The sequence below is a fragment of the Siphateles boraxobius genome, unplaced genomic scaffold (assembly GCF_051911475.1).
Source record: "Siphateles boraxobius isolate OS27281-9 unplaced genomic scaffold, OSU_SipBor_1 11, whole genome shotgun sequence".
NCBI classification, from domain to species: Eukaryota; Metazoa; Chordata; class Actinopteri; order Cypriniformes; family Leuciscidae; genus Siphateles; species Siphateles boraxobius.
Genome location: NW_027508711.1, coordinates 11,533,925 through 11,551,892, shown reverse-complemented (window position 1 = coordinate 11,551,892; position 17,968 = coordinate 11,533,925). Strand labels below are relative to the sequence as shown.

The window sequence follows — 17,968 nt, the reverse complement described above, 5'->3', positions numbered from 1 at the left end:
ATAGGGCGGATATTACATCATTGATAGGCGACAATGACAAGGGACGAGCCATTATTTAAAATTGGAAATTTTTCTGGATTTACAAATCCTTGTGAACTTTTGGGAACTGCATGAAATAAATCACACTGTCCAAGTGGTTTTTGGATATTTTATTATAAAAAATCTTAAATATCGTGCCTTTAATAATTCATCTGGCACATTTACATGTTGGACTTTCTACTCATGTTGATTAATGTGCGTCCCCTTTAAATAAAGAAATCACAATCACAATCTATTGCCAAAATTATGAAAAGAAAAAGATCAGTTAAGAATAGAAAATTAGGCTATTGAAAATGTTCAAATCAGGAATGTCAAAACCAATACATGTTGTAGGATGTTTACTAACCCAATAGGATTGCCATTTATTCTCCCAGTGTGAAGTATTTTTAGAGAAGAACAAATTTATACTCAATTGCATTATGTATTTCAGTTCTTATTCAATTAAGAATGCATGTTTTGCATAAACGTTTACAAGTGCTAAGTTCCTAAATTATTTAAGACAACTGACGAGGTATCCTAACTTCTTTAGGAGATGCAACATGGCATCATGTTATGCACATAGGCCGAGGCCACACACACTCCAAAACAGAATGTTGGATTGATATTATGGCAAGAATTTAGGTCAATGTGATTCGTAGTTGAGTGAACAAGTGAAATCCATCTGCCTAATTTTTTTAGTAACATCACTTTTCATTTAATGAATACATTAAAACTCAATGTAGAGGGGCAGCACTTATTATGCGTTTGAAAATTTTATGGGCTACATGTCTACGTCCAGAGGGCTTCAACAACTAAACATTGATAAATTGATAAATAAAAAAAATCAACAACTAATTTTATTATCAATTACTTGAACATGTGTGTATGTGTGCACAAAGGGATCTTCCTTCAGCGACATTTAATAGCAGAAGAAAATACATGTATATGCATTTATTAAAATGCTTCAAAAAAGATCAAAAGCTTGTAAGCATATCATTTTATGCAGTGACACATCAGGAACTTTGACAGATTGCTTGTGCTGTTTAATGTTGTTAAGAGATGTTTATCCCCAGTGCATAACTTACATTGTACTGATATATTCTTATCTTTAAATATTATACATTCAAATTCAGTTTCACAAAATGCCTTGTCTTATGGGTGTGTACATGTATGTCAGTGTTTACAGTGTGTACATGTATGTCAACAGACACAAGTAAAATATTTATTTAGGTAAAATATTAGTGGTGAATGTCAAAATTGTATCTATGTTTAATTAAAGATATAAAATATTGGATGACCAGTCATTTTTTTCTTCTAAATTTGGATAAGACTGAGATATTATTATTGGACCAAAATCATGCACACAGAATACAATTTGCATCTAGAAGGATGTACTGTTAAGCAGTGTTTGGAATAACGGCGTTTAAAAGGACGTCGTTAGGTAACAACGTTATTTTTTCAGTAACAGGCTAATCTAACTAATTACTTTTCACTTTGTTACAACGCAGTTAACGTTACTGGACGTTAAATGCGGTGCGTTACCACGGGCTCAGTTTGGTTTGAAATGTGTTGGGGACAGAGACAAGTGCATTTTGAGAAGTGCTGGGTACAAACTTATGCCAAGCGTGTCAGAGTTTACGGTTTGAATCCGCCCTTGTGTAGTTTTTTTCTCTCATCAAAACTCAATATGTTCATCAGTGGTTACAGTCTATATATCAAACAGGGACACGTTTGTGTGCATTTGAATAGAGAGTCTCCACAACGGCGATAGATTGAAGAGAGCGTCCGAGTGAAGACTGTGCGAGCCTGTATCCATGACACTGATTGCCGTGGCAACGAGCGCTCAGCTTGAGTAAAAAAACAACACATTTTAGCGCTAGATATCTTATTTAATAGCGAATTAAATGGCAACGCATGGCGTTGTTAGAGTTTGATTTATTTAATTTGCTACAGTTACTGCAAACACACTTTATATTATTTAACTCTTTACTTTTGGAGAAAATACTTGAAGTACAGAATGTATTCCAGACCAGTTGTCTGACATTGGGAGTTTGATTTATTTAAGCAAGAATAAGACTACAGAGCTAAACACACTTTTTTTTTTGCTGTTTAGTAGTTTACTTTTGTTGTGAACAAAACACTTTGAAGACCTCTTGCTGTCTGTCGACGTGCAATAAATATCGAAAGTTATGTACAAACACCTGTCTGTTCTACTCATTTCAACTGACTTGTGAAAACTGCTAAAAAAATCCAAATTCTTTGACATGTAGCAACTTTTTTTTATAACAGTAACGCAAATAGTTAGTTTCCCTGGTAACGAGTTACTTTTATTATAGAGTAATTCAGTTACTAACTCAGTTACTTTTTGGAACAAGTAGTGAGTAACTATAACTAATTACTTTTTTAAAGTAATGTTCCCAACACTGCTGTTACGTCATATTCTGCAGTTAAATACCTAGGTGTTATATTAGACAGCAACTTGTCTTTTGAAAATCATATTTCATATGTTACAAAACAGCCATCTTCCACCTCAAAAACATTGCTAAGCTACGGAACATGTTATCTCTATATGATAACTGTTTTGCTATCTGTTGTGGTTCTGATACAGAAAAGCTTATGGATTCATGACCTCTAGACTGGATTACTAATGGGCCTAGCCAAAAATAGCTACATATTCGGTGGTCTTTAAATGGTCTTCATCATTTTAATCACAAATCACTGGTCAGGAAATTAGCAAGAATTGCACAAATACTTTAGATAAAGTAACTCAGCACGGAATAGCCTTCCCCAACTCGCAAACAGCTTTTTACAGGAAGAAGAGTCAGTGTTGTTCCACTAAATGTAAATGGCTTCAAACAGTTTATGAGTAGTTGAAAAAATGTCTCCTAGTTCGTTTTGAGTTCAAAGTAAGACCGTATATTCACTATAGAGCTCAGATCTGGACTCTGACCTGGCCAAAACATGAGCCTGATGGACTAATTCTCAAGCTTCTGGGTTGTCTTTGCAATTTAGGCTGGTTTTAGATGACCCAACACCTGCGAGGACTTCAGATGACGTCAACTCTGAATCGACATACATAACTGCAAAATTATCTATATATATGACTCATTAGGATAACAACTGGTAATAATTGCTTTAATGAGCTCATTGTTTCAGCCTTAATGAATACATGATGTTAGCTAACTACTTGATTGTTACCATAGAACTGTACATTTTTGACATATGGACAATACTTTGACAGTCACTTCTGATAACAGATCACTCTGTACAAATTGTAATGCATTTTCTGTAAAGCTGCTTTGAAACAATCTGTATTGTGAAAAGTGCAATACAAATACATGTGAATTAAATGAAAATGTAAAAAATAGCATGAATCGATCAATTTTGGCATCTGTTTTTTTCCCTCCACAAGTGGTAGCCTATATCATATAAGCCATAAAAGCCTGATATCAAATATGATACTAAAAAAAAAAACACACATATGTAAATTATTTTAGATTTAGTCTAAAAGTTCAATAAACTGTTTCTTTTTAAAAAAATCTGACTATTATTTCATACATTTAACAATGATTTAAATTGTTAAAAGCTCCTCTAGTTACTCATGTGTTGTACCCCTAATTACCTAACACTGTTAAATATAATTTATACATAACCCTATGGTAACAGTCATTTTCCTAATCAGCTGCTAAATCTCACTGGTCAGTTCTCACAGAGGAAGCTTAATAACTTGGTAGGATTTAAATTATGACGTGCCGCAGGGCACAGTAGTGTGGGTGAGGGGGCGGCTCTAACTGGGCATCATAGGTGCCATCTTTTATCAGCTGGCTTTTGTGCTTGGCACTATGCTAACAAAGTTAAGAACACTGCATGTTGAACATGCATCACTAATATATAGTTACATATAACCTGAGGGTGTGAGCTGACAATATCACATAAATATGGTTTGCAGTGAAATGAAGACTTCAGCAGTTTTGCAAGTGCTTTATGCCGTGTTGTTAGCAAGCCGATAAAAAATGCACATACTGTATTTTGTTAGATGAGGCTTTGATGATCTTTTTGAAGTGTCTATTAGAAACCATTTGCACACTAATTAACATTTGATGAGGAAATGCAAAATGGTGAGAAAGCAATTACGGATGTACATGCCCAAACTATACTGCTCTATTAGTTACATTTATGATTAGTCTCCAGCCTAATAACTTAAAGTCACTGCAGTGAACCCTAAACCTCATATCATGCAAACAAAACAAACAAACAAAAAAGCAAACAAACAAACAAACAAACAAAAAAGGTGGAAGAAATAACAGTAACACTTTATAATAACTGTATGCTACTAACTGAATCATTAGTTAAGCATTAGTAAATTGTTTATTCATATTTTATAAAGCATTAATAGACATTAATAAACAGTTTATAAATACAACTATAAATGATTTAATTCTTGATTTATAAGCATATCTATAATGTGTTTATAGAAACATATTTTTCTTATCTTCAAATTGTATTCTTCTTCTTCTGAGGTAAATCCAATGTAAGCTCACAGTGTGTCTTCCAAACTCGAGGAAAAGCAGAGGAATGATTAAGTTTGATTATTTGTTTACAAATTTTTGTTTTTCTGTATGACCATAAATTACATAGTAATTTAAGTCTATTGTGCTACTATGTGAAGAAACGCAAAACGCGCCGGCGTGTTTGTCGACCCCTATGGGTTAAGCAGGTCAGCCTGGTAGGCCGGCAAATCCACATGGTGTGCTGGGACGCACCAACCTGACCTGCCTGTTTTCTCCACGATGTTGCAGATTAGTGGAAGAGATAGTGTCTCTTCCACCCTCGGCACTCCTCGTACCACTGCTCGCCACCGTACCAACAACCGTAGAGTATGTAGAGGTGGCCTGCTTATGCCCTCGCACAGAGCATGGATTCTCCCAAGACCTAGACACCTTGATGTGAAGGTTAGGGAAGAACGGGAGAAGCCAATGAGGAGGTTGCTCTTGACCAGATGTTAGATAGTGATCATCGAGTTTAGACTGCATGGCCTGTGTCTTTTCGTCATGCCACTCTAAATTCAGCTTGGCCACAGCACGAGTGTGTGTGTGTGTGTGTGTGTGTGTGTGTGTGTGTGTGTGTGTGTGTGTGTTTGTGTGTGTGTGTGTGTGTGTGTGTGTGTGTGTGTGTGTGTGTGTGTGTGTGTGAAGAGGAAAATGTGAGAATGGAGCTAAAAAAGACCAACAACGACTTATTTATCCTACACTCCTTAACATCGAAAGGAGAATTTTAAAAACACACAGGGCCAAGGGATTTGCTTTCACCTTCATTTCATTTTTCATATCCTAATCTATAACAAACACCCTTTGAGAATAGATATCATCTAATAAAAATTACTATGGTAATATGTGGCACCAAAATAATGATACCTACAAAGATGTCAGCACAAATACATCCCATTAAGGATTATGTAAACCTGTAATAAACACTTCTTTAAAATCGCCTTTTATCTAGAGTATGAATGTGTTTGACATGTGTTGACAGTTCTCTGTGTGATGAACCCCTAATAATATTCCATAGAAAGATGCAAATCTATGTTTGTCTGTCTGTCACTGCTGGATAGTTGCTGGAGGAACATTGCAAGGCCTGCATAAGGGACAGAAAGCTGGTTCAATTCTTTGCATGTGTTAGATAAATGATGGGCAGATGTTAGGATTCATGGTTGACAAAAGCCCACCTTATATCACCTAGTTCTCACAACAGTCGTGACAGGAGAAAATAACAGAATCGGCAAAGCTGTGGGCGCTGCTCCAGGAGTTTGGCTTTTTTTCTTCTGATGGCCCGTTTTAAGCTGACATCAAAGCAATAGAGACAATCTGGTTGGACAAAGGAAAAAAAGGGGGAGAAAGAAAGAAGAAACATTTGAATACTCTTTTAAATGCTTATTATGAACCTCAATCAAAATATTTCTTTATTACTATTATAATAATACATAAGATATTTACATTTTCTGAAGAATGTAAAACAAGCTGCGACAATGCTAGGGTGTTCTGGGTTGTTGTCAGGCTTTTGGTGTTCTGAATGTTGCTGTGGCGTTCAGGATGTTTTTTGTTCTTTTTTCCCTCGTGGTTACTAGGGTGTTCTTAGTGGTTTCTAGGTTGCGGCTTATTGATCCAACTAACAATAGCTCTATGATGTTGTTGTCTTTACATTACTGTGTGGTTTTGGCCTGTCTATCAGAATACTATAAGTCTGTGTGATTGTTTTGCTTGATTAATCTTTCTATCAGCTGAAAATTGTATAGAGTATACAATGCTGTTATATAGTTAATAGCACATCACTTCTCAACAAGCCAAACTATTTGACAGTTTGTTTAAATCCCTAACTATAAGGCCCCGTCCACACTACTGCGTTTTCGTTTAAAAACGGAGAATTAAAACGAAAACGATCTCCGTCCACACCAGCGTTTTAGCTGCGTATTAGAATTGATCTCCGTCCACATTAAAACGACTGAAAACTCGGATCACGTGACCATTCTCCAACACTGTGCATGCGCGTGCCGGTGTAAACAGGAAACGGATGGACTATTCCTCAGATTTGATGAGGAAGCAAGTAACGTTAGCTACCTCTGCAAAGATTAGAAAATGTCGAAGACCAGAGATTTCTTTTCATGGACCGCCGCTGCACACGGGAATTGACATAGATCGCTCGAATAATAGTTTGCCTCCAGCGCATGTAGGCAGTTATAGCATTGTAAAATTCAGAATTTGCTTGCACAACAGCTGCTAACAAAGACATCAAAGTCAGTAACGCTTGTAATTCGTTATCCATGTTGCACTCACTAACATCAGCTACGTAGTCCAGGATGTTTTTGTTTGTTTTCTTCCGGTGACGGGACATGTGATGGGTGGCTGACGAATCAGGGAAGGATACGTCATGGGTGATGACACCCAATCATAGAGCCGAGCGTGACCTTCTACGTCATCGTTTCTAAACTCCTCCGTTTTGTCCCGTCTACACTAAAACGCCCTCCGGAGATTCAAAACGAAAAACGGAGCTGCAGCGTTTCTAAACTTCTCCGTTTTGGGTCTTTGTTTTTCCCGTTTTAGTGTGGACGGGAGGTGCAAACGTAGCAAAAGGTCTCCGTTTTTAAACGAAAACGCAGTAGTGTGGACGGGGCCTAAGTTAAATTAGCCCAAACTAATTAATATGGACTAAACTATTATTGTGTTTTGTAAACAATATATATATATATATATATTTTGATTAAAAATGTAATCTTTTAAACACAGGCCATTTTTTATCTTTTTTGATTTACTGTATGTCCAAAAAAGAAATGAAAAAGGAAAGGAAATAAAATAAAATAAATATATTCTCCCTGAGTGAAAATAGAGGCACATAAAAATGAATTTTTAATAAAGCAATTATTTAAAAAAAAAGTTTTTTTTTCTTAATGACTTTCTAAAGTTGCATAATCCTCATTTTAGAACAAACCAGAATCCAAAATTACTTCAAATACTGACACAGACATTCACAGCTGAATGCATAAATTCATAATTTTTTTAGGTTATCTCAACTACTGTCTTAAAAATTATTCTAAGTTACACTATTTTGTTTTGTCAATGCAAAATGCTTCCTTTAGAAAATACATTCATTATGGCAACTACAGATTTCTTGTTTAACACATTTTCAATCAATTACACAATAATTTGATATATGGTTTTGGTAACCATATATGTATGTATAAACCAGGCAACGTTTCTTAACGTGTAAATGCTTGTCTAAAAGTAAAAATCTGCCGCAAATGTACCACAAATGTTCTAAAGAATGCAGGAGTAGACGAGCAGAAATGAGATATACATGCTCTCTGCTTGCAGTACGTCAGTCACACTTGTAATTGAGAACACGCACACAAACACATAGTTCCCTTTCGAACGGAACTTGACACTGCATCATAGCATTGACGCTATGGAAAGATGAAGATGAAGGCAGGGTCGCAGCCGACCCCCTGGGAGGTATGGGCAGGGACCATCCTAGTGGTGGTGGGGAGGATGGAGGATGAATGTTGGCGTCAGCATCTGCAAACTCAGACATGTATAAGTACCAATCTTTAGATGTGAAGGTAATAAGTGACGTAACAATTGAATCTTCCTGGCAGAACTTACGCTAAAGCTTTCATCTTTTTTTTCAGGAAGTAGCTTTTCATTCATAAATTTGTGTGACCTAATCTCTGTTTTGTATGGCCAGCAGAAATGATAAGTTAGGAATTGTGTGTTGCCATGCTCCCACTTTATTATTGGGGACAACACGCATTGTCTGTGTGTCATGTGTTTGGGAGCGAAGCATGCTCGTTCAGCCTTCGAAAAGGCTAACTGTCCTCTTTGTGAGCAATTTCATGATGAGGAAGTTCCGCTCCTGACTGGCTCTCTTGTTGACCAATCAGGCATTTGCGCCTGGTGCTTCGGGTCCTGCGTCCGATGAGGCATTGGCTTTCATCATGGGGTTCGCTATTTGAGTTGGCAGAGGCGGAGCTCCCCAATCTCTTGTCCTCTCTACCAACTCTGAAAGCAACCTGGTGGCTTGTTTGTCGAGGCGGTCTGTGGATTATGCTTGAAGTTGAGATGAGAGCGGAACATATAATATTATATAACATATATATTTAGTATATTCAAACCTGTCCATGTAACAAATTGTCTGGTTAATTTACTCACTGCATTTGACAAAGTGGAGTTAAATGTTAAAAATGCATCTAGCTTTAAGGAGTTACATATTATGCAAAAAAAAAAAAAAAAAAAATTCTCAGTTAGGCCAAAGTTCTAGCCCTCCCTGCCACCAAGCAGATGGCTTGCGAATGTTATCTGTCATCTCCCTAAACTGATTTGGTCGCCACAATGCAGTCTGCAGCTCTTTTGAGTCATGGTATGAACAGCGCCACTTGATCCCAGTCCACTGCTTGGCTGGTACAGTGCTGGAGTTCCACCAATAGGGCTTCTCAACAGGGTTAGCTCCTGTTACCCTTAAAGTACAGTATATGTGGTTGTTATTTCCGCTTGCCATGTACCTTTGTCAGAGCTTCTGAGGGGAGGCACCCTTGCATCATACCCTTGGCATCTAAATTTTTGCATGGTGCCAGACCCCTGGGGCCATCTTCTGGCAGTGAATTCCTTCTTGGGAGGTTTATAAGAGGCTCCATTGACACCTTTAGAGTCAGCCTCAGAGTAGCTGACTTTTTAAGTTGTTCTTCTATTCTATTCTGACTTCATTTAGAAGAGCATGAGATCAGCATGCCCTTGGATTTTGTACCCCAGACCAGATTACATTAAAAACCTGCTTGGTCAGTCCTTGAGGAAGCTGACTGTGATCATGGTGAGCATTTCTCCATAAGGCTAACCGCTACTGCCTGATGGGATGAGAGTCAGGCTTCTGGTTTGGGTTCTGTGCCTGCTGAGACACTACTTACTACGGCTTAGATCATGGAGTCGCAGGTGGAGTTGGAGGAGGAGGAGCTTGAGATGTGTGTTCCCATTTCTCTTACTATATCAACCAACTCACAGGATCCCTTTTTGGATTTGGAAGTTTGCTCTACAAATTATTCCGATCCAAACAAGGATCCAATGTTGTCCGCATCTGGCTCCAGAGTTAGACATGGTCATGCCTGACTGCTCATCTGGTCATTCTTCAGGCCTTCTTCCTCCAGTGCATGTGCAATACTATTGTGAAAATGATTCCTCTTTTATACTTTGCTGCAGTGTGGCAACTTCTACCCAATGTCTCTCAGTGGGTCCTAAAAGGGTGCATTCTTGCAAGATGGTTGTGCTGCAGCAGCCCGGTCCTTTCTGCAGACATTCATATGATTTTAACGTCATGACATCATCATAGAGGCATCGTCCTGGTGTTAGTATTGGCGTTACCATACCATCAATGCCATGACGCAGCATGGAGTTCCATTTGTAAGGGAATTTTTAAACCGGTTCCCTGAGAAGGGAACGAAACGCTGCATCGCATTGCCACACTTCGGGCATGCCTATGTGTCTTCATTCAGCCAATTAGAATATGGGGATTCCGTGACATAGGTGAGCTTTTATGGCCACCTGACCTCTTAACAGACAATCAAGGTTGCCATGTGTTCAAATACTGCGTTCCCATATAGTCTATACCATGACACAGTGTCTCATTCCCATCTCAGGGAAACGGGCTACATACTGGAGCTCACATGAACCATACTTCCCAACCACCTTTTTTAGGTAGACTCGAGTACGGTTTGCGGGTGCGCACCCTAGTTTGGAAAAGAGCGTTCACACCAAACAAATCAACCTCTGACATCAATCGAACCCGGGTGCGCACCAAAAGTTCTAGCGTGAAAGTACTTTCATGGGGTGCCATGGAAAAGGAAAGGCCAAGAAAAAAGTCCCATGGTGTCTTCTCCAATTGGAGAAACTTCTATTTCTGTCAGGACCACTATCGTCAAATACGATTGACAATTAGCATACAGTTTGGACTGGCGGTATGATTCCATTCTGAGCAAGTACTCCCTGAGCATCTATGCAGCCTAGCATGGATAAGAGCAGGGAGAGCAGCAATAACCCCCCTTAGGGTAAACAGAACAGAACCAACATGAATGTATGCAGATATCATTAATTCAAGATTTTGAAGTACTACATAATTTGAGAATTTATTCTGGTTCAAGGGGAATCAGAATGCCAAATCCTGACTGACGAGAGGAGGAGCTGGGGATGCAGGAGGGTAATTAGCTCCAGAGAAACACGATAGCTGCTGATAATACTGAAGGAGCTTATATATGTACACAGAGATAGGCATCATTTTCCTTTAGGTAGACGTGGATCAGCTGATGCGTGCTTGACTAATGTGACCTGCCAGAACTTACGCTACACTTGATTTTTATTACAGATATGTTGTTGCATTATATGTTGTTCTCAAAGGGATTTTTTTTAATAGTGCACAGTTTAAATACTGAATTACAAACTGAAATTATACATGTTTTTGGTGAAAGCAACAGAGCCTTCATTTATTTTTTATGCTTTAATGTCACTGTGGTAAAGTGAGGAAAAATCTAAATCTGTGATATTCTCATTGAGGAGAATTTGTTGGAATGAAAGACAAAGAAAAGTTGACAGTATTATGTGCTCGTCTCTTCATGATGTTAGACACCTCCCAAGTTTATACACTGAGCCAAATCAATAGAACGGTGTCATGTTACTCTTGACACCGGCAGAACAGAAACGCTGGCCCTCATCTTGACATTACAACCAAGCACCTCCAGGCATAAAAATGAAGGCTGGTGTCTATAATTCAATGAACCAGACGCTGCCTGCACTCGCCCTCCAGCCCTCGCTGACAATTAATAGGAGAGGCACGGCTCCCACCGGTGTGACAGATACGGAGGAAACAATACTGCAGGCCAAAAAATGAAATGGATTCAGAACATTCTGAATGACACATTCATGTGTGAAGCTCTGCAGTCTCTGAGCATTTAGTTATGACTTATATAAATTGTGGGTGTTTTTTCTTGCTTAGAAATTTAATGTTGTGAAATGTTGGGGGGATTTGATTGTGGATCCCCCTTCACTGTAGGGAAGGTGGAGGAGGATGTTATCATGACCACATTGCCTGAGAGTGTCACTTGTCACTTCAGCCATCTTCTTCAATCCCCAGCCGGGTTCTTCACTTATTTGGTTCCCCCGGAAACATTTCCGTTGTGGTCTGTGTTATTTGCAGCGCGTTTCTGTAATTGGTTGTGTTGTGAACTTTTGCAGCACGTTTCTGTATTTGGTTGTGTTGTGAGCTTTTGCAGCGCATTTCTGTATTTGGTTGTTTGTGAGTATTTGGAGCACACGTGTGTTGTGAAACTGATGAAGATGTTTTCTTAATTTGTGGGTGTTTTTTTTCTATTTGCATGCATTTTTTTCTATTTGCATGTGTTTTCTTCAGTTTGAGCACGTTGAGCTCTCTCGGCCACCGTAGTATAGCTTACTTGAAGTATTTTCTTCCTCACAAAAGTAAACAGTTTAACAAAAAGTGCTCTCAATATAATACTGAACAATGTACCAACATAAATAATAATAATAAAATATAATATTTTTGGGGTTTATTTTTATAACCTAAAGAGAACGTCATCCTCAGAGGTTATTTAAGCCAAATTCTAGTTGTGTTTGCCACACGTGTTCACAACCTGTCAAACAAAAGATGTTTTCTTTGAACGTTCCCTGCAGGTTATTTGGAGTTTTATTTTATAACCATGTAAACAAATTAAAACGTTGCAGATGATACCAATATGCTACAGAGATTATTCTAAAGCTGAAATGTGAATTACACATTTATAAACAAACTATATTATGCTCGGACACATTCGGTCTCTCTCGCGCACTGTCGAGCGCGCTCTCGGACACACTTGGTCTCTCTCGTGCATTGTCGAGCGTGCTCGCGGCATTCACCTCGCTTTTGTTCAGTCCAGCGCCTCATAAACACACAAACACACACTAGGAAAAAAACTTTGCAGGTCCTATTGCTGAGAGAGAGCCTACTCGGATGAAAACTGCTTCAGTGAGATCAATTATAGTAACGCCGCTATATTTTATTATCAGTAACGGTAACGACGTTGTAACGGAGGAAACAGTAATTAGTTTTACTCGTTACTGAAAAAAATAACACAGTTAGTAATGCTGTTTATTTATAACGCCATTATTCCCATCACCGTTGATTATTAGACTGGAGAGTTCGATGGTTGTATGGAAGGAGCGGAGGAGCCTGGTGACATTACCCTCCCCTCCCCTTACCCCTGGAGCAGGGTGGTGTGGATATGACTCATGGAAGGTGGATAGCAGGGAAGGATCTAGAATATAATTTTGTGGTATCCAGGAATGTTCTCCTGTTCCGTAGCCCTCCCAGTCTATTAGGTACTCAAGATGATTTCTGTGGCGGTGGGAATCTAGGATCTTGATGTAGGAGGGTCTGCAGCTGGAAGAGGGTGAGAGAAGAGGGATGGTAAGGTTTTGATCTAGATAGATAAAATGTGGAATGAATTTGGTACAGAGGAGAGAGCTGAAGCTGGTACAGTATGTCACAGGATCTATCTGCCTTTGGATGGTGGCATTTGACCACTGGTTTAAAGAGAACAAGAGGGTTTGGGTCTTAACTCACCATCATCTCCAGTGGACATGCAAAAAAGAGCCATGCAAATGAGCATGCAAAAGAGCCCTGCATATGCCTTATTGACCAATGTAGTGAGCTTTATGGACGGGAGGTGATGCTTGATGTCCTGTATAGTGGCATAACGTCTCCCCAGAATAGGTATAGTAATAGGTATAGTAATAGGTGGGAGTGTCTGATCTCCAGGCAGCATGGCTCTTTTGGCATTGCACTGTCTGTTGGAGATGATGGTGAGCTATGTCCCAAACCCTCTCGTTCTCTTTAAACCAGTGGTCAAAGGCTGGTACAAAGGCTTGGATGGTTCTCCTGCCCATGGAAATAGTGGTGGTTGGAAGCAGAGTATGCACTGACATTGAGTGCCATTGAATCGGGTTCCCAAAAATCTTGGATAAAAGGAAGGGGCTCGAGTTTCTCAGGACTTTCAGATTGGGATTGGGAATGGATACGGGAGAGTGCATGGTCTCTGGATAATAGAAATAGAAAAATTAAATCAGGTAAAATAGAGGGTCCAATGTACCTATCTGGGTTTGAGTCATTTTTCATCTCTGAGGTATTCAAGGTTTTTGTGGTCCATTAACAATAGAAATGAATGACATCTCTAACCAATGCCACCATTCCCCAAAGTGAGCTTGATAGCTAACAATTAACGGTATCCGATGTCATAATGGATGAGTATAGGAGCTGTGTTAAAGGCTTCCTTGAGTTTCTGGAAGGCGTGGGGGGCTTCCATGGTCCAGGACAGAGACTTGGGATGTCTTTGAGGAGTGTTGTTAATGGAGATGTCAAGGTGCTGTCCTTCTTTACAACAAAGAAAAAGCTTGAAGCTGCAGGGGAGGTACATGGATGGATGTAACATTGACAAATAGCCTCCTCAATGTACTCCTCCATGGCGTTTTGCCCAGAAAGGGATAATGGATAAAACTTCCCATGGGGCACTGGCTCAACTGGCAGAAGATAAACGGGGCACACCGCTATGATGTGCAATACAAGCAGTTTCTCTGGGTCAGTCGACGGTGATTTTCTGCCAGGGACAGACGAGATGAGTCAACTTGCATAGCTTCAAGTCCTGGTTCTGGAGAGCTTTTGGATGGTGAATATTGGTTGATTGGAGGGGACCGCAGAGTGCTAATTTCCTGGACGCAGGTGATGATATATGATGAACAACACTGATGAAGAGCTGGATAAATCTTTCTAGACCCATGGTGTCATCATAAGCAGAAAGATGCAGCCAGAAGGAGGGCTCCAAACCTTGACGATAGGTTCCAGCCACTAGCTACTGCTGAAATGCAAAACTTGAGAGCATAGTCAGTTCTAGAAGATTTCCCTTGTAATATTTTACCAACTATTATATAATTGCTCCCTAACAGTTGAGTCACCAACTGGATGTCCAAATACTTCTTTGAAGTGAGAGAGAAAATTATCAAGCGACTAAGTTACTGGCCCATCTTGATTCCAAATTGATTGGGCCCACTGAAGCGCTTTCCTGGTGAGGAGAGAAATTATGAATGATATCTTGGCTCGATCAGTGGGGAAGCAGTGCATCTGCATCTCTACTGTTAGAGAACATTTACGAAGGAAAACACTGCAGTCCTCCGCTGATCCAAAGTAGGGCATTGGATTAACCATAGGACTGGCAACATAATGTGATGGCGTGGGTTAAGGAGAGCTAGTGGAATTGTTGGTTGTTGTTGCAGAGGATATGCCACAGCTTGTCATGTTTGGAAACTGACATAAATAAATTTCACAGAATAAATACTGAAATGGTTTATGTTTATTTGACTATTTGTTTATATATTGTCAATGTTTAAAACATGTAATAATTCAGTATTTTATGATGAATTTCCATAGTATTAAAGTTTCTAAAACTAAATGTGAAATAAAAATAAATGAAAGCTAAATAGAAATATTAAACTAAAAACACAACTAATAAAAATGGCAAAAGCACTTAACAATATTACTAAAACTAAAACAAAACCTAACCAGAGTTTTTTAGTACTATCAGTACGGCTGTTTTGCATTTATACAGAGCACTAGTATTTGTATTATTACACCATTCTATGGCAGAGTAGTTTCAGCTAGGAAGAATCTGCATTGGCAAAAGAAGCCGTGTTTCATAATAAGCTCCCTTAAATAGCCTACTGGCCCAGTCAGGAAGTCTGGCTGTACACTCAAGCATGGTGATAACTTCAGACAGCTGAGTCCAGCTTTAAATTTTTGTTATGCCTGGTAAATTATCATGTGGAGGTGGAGACCTCCAAATACGGTTTAGGCAGGAAAAGCTAAAAATAGACAGTCAGGCAGTAAACTCAGTCAAGGTCTCCAAGACCAGGGATTTAATACTCAAAACATCAAACGGTAGGGAACTTCACATGTCTTGAAAGTGGGTTTGTTCCATTTGTAAGCTTTCTGGGCTTGAGTGGACAGCGTTTGAAAGCAAATTATTAAAAACAAAGGTCATTTGTGACTTTATTCAGCCAGACTGTGATTTTTGATGGAAAATGGTTGGGAGGGTCCACCAGATTTAGGTAACTGTGGATTATATGTGAGCTTTAGAATGGAAAACTGAAAGGCAGTGTAATGCTCAGAGTTGGTCCCCTCAAAAAAGTTGGTTATTGAAAGTATGTGCTGCTCACTCTTTTTTTTTGCTTGGTGGAATCATGTTTTAATTTATTATTATTTATTCTCCTATTTCTTATTATGGAGGCAAATCAGCCCTGAGAGGAGAAACAATTAATTAATAAGGCTAAAATGGCTTAAAGGTCCCCTGACATGGGGTTATTTTATTATTTTATAATGTTTCCTGGGTTGCCCTTACAATGTAAGTATGTTTTTTAGATCAAAAATAGTCATAATTTAGAAATAAAAGGCATTTTTCCTAGCCTGATTTTAGCCTCTGATTTGAACACTCTGTTTGAAGGGGCGTGTGTGCTGTGGGATTCAGTGTAAACGCGGCCACTGCTGTGATTGGCTGACATGCGTGCATATGAAATAGCTACATGTGAAATTCTCTCGAATACCTTTACTACTGCTATTATACGTTTTTACTAATACAGCTATCGAGATTAACGAATCGTGAGAATTTTGATAAGTATTTAGATCTATTCCCATCACATAAAATGTTGCTGTGATGAGCATTGAGCAAGCAGATGACAGTCTGTAGATCGCGAGACTGAAGATCTTATCATTGCAACGCAGTTTCTGCACTCTCATGCTTTCACCAATGCAAACACGATGATGTACAATAAGAGCTTCGTTGTGCAGTCACGTGCGTCATTGATTTCATAACGAGTTGTCCAGATAAACTCGCGCTGTGTGAAAAATTGTTCTTTGATCGATTTCTGTAAATAATTTGTTCACAATTTAAATAAGATTATTTTTATCCTACTAAAAGAAACGATGTGAATGTGATATTTTAGTCACTGGCTTGACTTACTGATGCATAAACAGTATTGAACGATTTTGAGAAAAAGATTACCTTTCTGAACTTGAACTGTTGCTTGGTAGCTCGATCGATTTATTTTCAGACGTTCATCGAGGCCAGCTCTGTAACTTATTGGCCCAAGTTGAGGAAACAGTCGTCGGTGAAATATTTGGACCATCCAAAACTTTGGGAAGTTGTATCGGCGCATTTCCAGAGAAAATAAAATGAACCCATTGTTTCTTCAGATGCTTGGATGAAGGAACTAAAAAATACTTTTGTGTTCATTTGTACATCCGAACACTGATCAACTGCCATGCTTCGCTCGTTTTGCAAGCCATTAACTGTTATATCTCTCTATTCAACTTGTGTGCTTCGATCGGTCACACGGCATGATCTCTCGAGGATGAACTAAGATCGCGCGCGTTCGTACTTCCTAGCTCGTTTTCTCATGGGCGGGTCAAATTCTCTGGGCGGGCAAAGCAGAGAGGGGGGAGGTAACCGTTCCCCTATATGACGTCATATAGGGGAGATTCAAGATCAGCCCGTCTGAGATCAAATTTTTTCACAGGCAGAGAAAGATAGCCAAAACTCAGTTTACACCGACTGAAATTTCTAGACACGAGGGGACCAAATACAGGCTACGGGAACTAATATTAATGTTAAAAAAACTCAGAAAGTGAAAATTTCATGTCAGGGGACCTTTAAGGTCAAATCAAAGCATTACATTTGTATGTTGATATAATTAAATCTTTCACTTTTGATAATAACAGTAATTTTTTTGTTATCGGTATAAATACACCCACTGACTTGGTTGTAGCATTTATTTTGTATCACACACAATCAGTTCAGATGTAGCCTGAAGTAAAAATGTGGTTTTCTCAAAACTTCTTATTTATGAATGAATCCAAGACCGAGGTTATAGTCTTTGGCCCCCATGACAACTATAATAGCAGCAACATTGATCTGGACTATCTTGATCCAAAGTCATCTTGCATTAAGAACCTAGGTGTTCTCTGGGATCAAAACCTGAAATTTGAAAAACAAATCAATGCGGTGATTAGTTCTTGCTTTTTTCAGTTACGTCTTCTCTCTAAAATTAAATCCTCCCTTTCTGAGAAAACACTAGAGATTGCAATCCATGCGCTCATTACATCGCGTTGGACTATTGCAACTCTCTCTACTTTGGCATACCCAAACAGTCTATTGCGCGTCTCCAATTAATACAGAACGCTGCTGCAAAGTTCCTCAAAAGAAAACGCAAATTTGATCATGTTTCACCTATCTTAAAATCTCTGCATTGGCTACCTGTGCATTTTAGAATCGAGTTTAAAATTATTTTATTTGTTTTTAAATCCGTAAATAATCTGGCACCGAGCT

At 38.9% G+C, this 17,968-nt stretch overlaps 1 protein-coding gene and 1 long non-coding RNA gene across 2 annotated transcripts in view; one reads left to right on the top strand and one right to left on the bottom strand.

Moving 5' to 3' along the window:
- Positions 1–3,139: 3,139 nt before the first annotated feature.
- LOC143702685 (uncharacterized) lies at positions 3,140–17,050 on the bottom strand. The gene is made up of 3 exons (XR_013190515.1): positions 16,646–17,050; positions 5,741–5,879; positions 3,140–5,649 (listed from the first exon to the last, which is right to left on the bottom strand). It is a non-coding gene; the product is annotated as an uncharacterized LOC143702685 (long non-coding RNA).
- The window catches only part of sgcd (sarcoglycan, delta (dystrophin-associated glycoprotein)), a 284,743-nt gene continuing 282,170 nt past the window's right edge, over positions 15,396–17,968 (top strand). Inside the window, exon 1 of the transcript XR_013190496.1 lies at positions 15,396–15,525. The gene's annotated coding sequence lies outside the window, so the exon portion shown is untranslated. The remainder of the gene's footprint in view (positions 15,526–17,968) is intronic.